The sequence below is a fragment of the Oncorhynchus mykiss genome, chromosome 29, assembly GCF_057628025.1.
Source record: "Oncorhynchus mykiss isolate SJ-2025 chromosome 29, ASM5762802v1, whole genome shotgun sequence".
NCBI lineage: Eukaryota > Metazoa > Chordata > Actinopteri > Salmoniformes > Salmonidae > Oncorhynchus > Oncorhynchus mykiss.
This window is the reverse complement of record NC_143050.1, coordinates 33,014,934-33,019,867: the sequence shown is the minus strand read 5'-3', so window position 1 is coordinate 33,019,867 and position 4,934 is coordinate 33,014,934. Positions and strand designations below refer to the sequence as shown.

The window sequence follows — 4,934 nt, the reverse complement described above, 5'->3', positions numbered from 1 at the left end:
TCCAGACTTGAATCCAATCGAGAATCTGTGGAAAGAACTGAAAACTGCTGTTCACAAATGCTCTCCATCCAACCTCACTGAGCTCGAGCTGTTTTGCAAGGAGGAATGGGAAAAAATGTCAGTCTCTCGATGTGCAAAACTGATAGAGACATACCCCAAGCAACTTACAGCTGTAATCGCAGCAAAAGGTGGCGCTACAAAGTATTAACTTAAGGGGGCTGAATAATTTTGCACGCCCAATTTTTCAGTTTTTGATTTGTTAAAAAAGTTTGAAATATCCAATAAATGTCGTTCCACTTCATGATTGTGTCCCACTTGTTGTTGATTCTTCACAAAAAAATACAGTTTTATATCTTTATGTTTGAAGCCTGAAATGTGGCAAAAGGTCGCAAAGTTCAAGGGGGCCGAATACTTTCGCAAGGCACTGTACATTTCTGACCCACTGGAATTGTGATGCAGTGAATTATAAGTGAAATAATCTGTCTGGTAACAATTGTTGGAAAAATGAGTTGTGTCATGCACAAAGTAGATGTCCTAACCGACTTGCCAAAACTAATGTTTGTTCAAAAGAAATTTGTGGAGTGGTTGAAAAACGAGTTTGAATGACTCCAACCTAAGTGTATGTAACCTTCCAACTTCAACTGTATGTGCTGGGAAAAGTGGAGTCTATCAGAGTGACCAGGAGTGGTTTTATTTTGATTCATTGTATGTCTGAAGAACAGAGGAAGATTTTAGTGGGCCTCTAAATAATCAGGACAACAGAAGTATTGTGTGTTGAACTTTGGAGCAGAGCACCAGTCAAAGGAGTCATCACAGGGGTGACGATGGATGTTCAGGTTGAATACCTGAAGAGACAACCTGATCTCAGAGCATTTCGTATTATTTTGTACATAAATACACTCAAGTTTCATATAGTATGTATTAATTTGTCGATGCCCATCACCATTTCGTATGATATGTTACAAATTACAATTTGTATTATATGTTATAAATGTGCAAAATGTAAAATATGTTACACATTTTCTAAACGAATTCTAGCTAGGTGGCTAACGTAAGCTAGCTTGCTAACGTTAGCTAGGCTAGGGGTTATGGTTAAGGTTAGGGTTAAGTTTAGGAGTTAGGTTAAAGGGTTAAAGTTGGGATTAGCTAAAAGAGTTAAGATTAGGGTTAGTTAAAATGATTGTGTTATTCTCATGAAACCGTTAACATACCATGGCAGTAATGATTTTAAATATAAAACATGTAATTTAGTAATATAGCAAAATGTCATAATAAAGATAAGTGTTCTCTACCTTGCACAAAGAGTAATTTCAACATAGGAATTAATTATTGTTGTATTTTATTGCATTTTCTGATTCAATTCTCATTGCCGCAACGCGTCCAGTTCTGTCTGAACGTATGTTATGTTGTAATTTAAAGTAAAAGAGAGTAAAATTAAAATATTCTGAAAAAATACATGGATGTTCTACGAGATGTTTTGAAATGACAGAAACATTATTAACTGTATTCATGTGTAATAACAATGAAAATAAATAGTGGAAAACGAACGTTCCATGACTAATGTTCTCATCCTCCGCAACATTTTTGAAGGACTGTTTAAACACACACAGAGAATTTTAAATAAAGTCTGATTTTGAATTAAGCAACACATCTGCCAGTACCTTCAGGATGGCTACCAGGTAAGCATATATCTTCATATTTCTCCAGTTAAACACATCCAGTTAAACATTCTCTTGTCAGAATGCATACATGACAGTATTGATTATCATTACCAATACAGGTAGTTTTCCACATTTAGAAAAACGTTAGATTTCAATTTTTCTATGAAAATATAATTAATTAATGTCTAATTATGTACATTGAGTAAAAATGTGCTTAGTCATCGTGGCTTCTCTATTGTTAGCAAAACATGCTAAGGTGCCTCATCTTCCGCAACACCATTCTCACTTACCGCTGCAATTTAAGGCCAGTTGCGGTAGAGAGAACTTCTGTTTCGGTAATGGGAATTTAATCATACAGACTGTATTTTTAAATATATATAATTAACTATTAATTTAAATATTATTTACTAACTGTTGATATTTTGCTTTATGTCCTGTTTAATTGCAGACAGTCAGCAAGTGACAAAAAGAAAGCTTTAGCGAAGGCTGACAAAACTCAGAGTGTCTATAGGATGTCAATACCCTACAGTGTTATGAAGTCTACACATGCGCGCGCACATGTCCACCACACACGCGCACGCTCACACACACACACAATCAGTAAGCCATTTAGTTTGTACTATAGGATGTCCACACACAGTCTGTAAGCACACACACACACACACACACACACACACACACGTTTTGAGACATGCTCATTTCATGTCATGCTTCCTTTCCATTTCCAAATATCAGAAACAAAAGCAAAATTGTAAAATCAAGAAATCTCAAGCTCCGACAAAGAAGCAACATGAAAAGAAGAAAAAACAGTGACAGGAAAACTCAAAAAGGTATTACAGAAGAAAGAAACAGCTAAAAGCTGTATTTGACATAACACCATCAAGCCAGGAAGATGATACACTTCAACATGTTCAAAAAGCAAATGAAGAACTTATTCAAAATCTTCAAGACACATCCTCTCCAAGAGAACAGTTATTCTCACCTCAGCAGGTCAATGTCCCTGCCATCAACTCAACTCCTAAAAGAAGAGAGACATCTCTGCAGACACTAGGACCAATGAAGACATCTAACCCAAAGGAATCACCCAAAAAAGAGGAACAGAAGAAAGAAAACACTATCAAAATGGAGGTCAAAGTTGAACTACACAGAAGAGAAGCTTCTGGAGAGGACCAAAGAGATGGTCAACCTAAAGAAAAGACTGAACAGACTTGAGATGATGGCCAAGAGGAAGCAGGTAATTGTCAACAAGGAAGGCAGAGAGGTCCAGAAGAAAACTACAGAGTGGTCATCAGAGAACATTACCCAATAACAGCCAGAGAAGACTAATGCGCACACTTGTTAGCCGCTTCCCTCATCAAGATGAATATAATTTTTCTGTCTGAGAATCCAAGGCACAACCTTTCCAAGGCTCAATTCTTTAAACTTAAGCCAATTTGGATTGGCCAGTGAAGAGTCACAGACAGAGAAACATGTGTTTGCAAAATGCATGAAAACCTTGGCTTGAAGTTGAAGAAGCTGCACCAGCTTGCGGTCATAGAAACATCATCCCCAAGGGACACTGTACAGGCCAGTGTGTGTAGTGTGTGTAGTGTACAGGACATGCAGCAATTGCAAGCATAAGACATTTCACACAACACTGGATCCTTCAACGAAAGGAAACATCATTGTATGGGAGGAGTGGGTCACTAAATCTGTACCAGTAACAAAGAAATGCAAAGATGGGTCCACCGAAGAGAAGGAAGTGAGGAATGTGTTTCTTGAGGAGAGGCATACCTCCATTGAACAGCTGGTGGACCTCACACCCTCCATACCGGAGTTATCTATCTTGGTGGGGGCAGGGGTGGAGTCATTCGCTTCACTGTCAGCCTGTCTTCAGCACAACGCCACAGCCACATGGGCTCACCTTGACCCAGTACTGAGGAGCATACGAGAGGAGCATCCAAATGCCAGGATCATCCACTTCATCTCAGATGGGAATAGAACCACCTTTTACCTAGTCTCAACAGTGCCGTTCGTGCGAGGATTTAAGCTTGTAACATGGAATTTCACAGAGGCGTCCCATGGAAAGAGTGCTCCTGATGGAGTGGGTGGCGCCCTGTGTCCTGTGGTACCAGCATACCAGATGCCTACATTCTCTTTGAGCAGCTGAATCTCAATTAATCTGTGAGGCTCTTCAAAATAACAGAGGAGGACATCAAAACAAGTGGCTAATTAGTTCCGCCGTACCTGAAGGCAGTACCTGGGACGATGAGAATTCATCAGGTGAGTGTTTAACTGAAAGTAAGTTTAAAAAAAATCTTTATACTTACCTGGGTTCCTGGAGGAAATATCCTGTAAACTGTAAACAAGAGATGGTTTTAAACTGAAGTAAATTGAGTATTGAAATGTAGTTCATTACTGTTCACGCTATGAATGTATATTGTATGTAACTAAAAAGAGAGAAACTTATATACTTACCTGGGTTCCTGGAGGAAATATCCTACAACTCTAAAAGAGGGATGGTTTAAGATGGAAAGATATTGGATAATTGGATTCTAGAAGTTTCGTCAGTATGTGATGCGAGTGTAAAGATCCATGCAAAACAGTGTTTCAATGATAGAGAATACAGACTATGTCTTTATACAGGCATTAGATGTTGCATCATATTGAGCCTTGAGCATCATTCTCTACTTGTGACTTATTTTAGCGTTCAGTATGTTATACTAATATCAAATAATGGATGATGTGTATGTCTGAGTTTAATTGCGAAGTTGAATTTCACCTAAAATTACTATTTTTTTCTCCTTAAGCTGACATTGACAAAACCAGGCCTTATCCACAACTGAGTAGTGTCCTTCTTTTGTGATTTTGCCTGTTGATGCTTCAGTCCAAAGGAATTTGACTTCTGTGACAATGTGGAGTCAGAAAATGAGAATGCTGAGCCAGTTTTGGAAATGGGAAAGTGGGTCCTCGTACAATATGACGGAGAACTGTTCCCTGGCGCCATCACACAGGTATGTAGAAATATTTGGTGGTATGGACACGTCATGTTGTTGACGATAAATCCTGAGTCCTATTAAGTATTTTTGTTTTACTTCCTTTCCAGATTGGCAATGGTCAATACGAGGTCAACACTATGAGTTGTGCTGGAGCGAACACATTTTTAATTCCATCCATCAGTTTTGAGGGAGAATAAGTCTGGCACTACTTGGACGACATAAAAGCCATCATCCCAGTTAACTGATTTTCTACTAGTGCAATATCCTGCTTATACCACAGCTACCTTGCCAAAGT

The 4,934-nt window shown here is 38.5% G+C and overlaps 1 pseudogene; it reads left to right on the top strand.

The window, feature by feature from the left end:
* Positions 1–2,686: 2,686 nt before the first annotated feature.
* LOC149970430 (uncharacterized) lies at positions 2,687–3,810 on the top strand (annotated as a pseudogene).
* Positions 3,811–4,934: the final 1,124 nt, after the last annotated feature.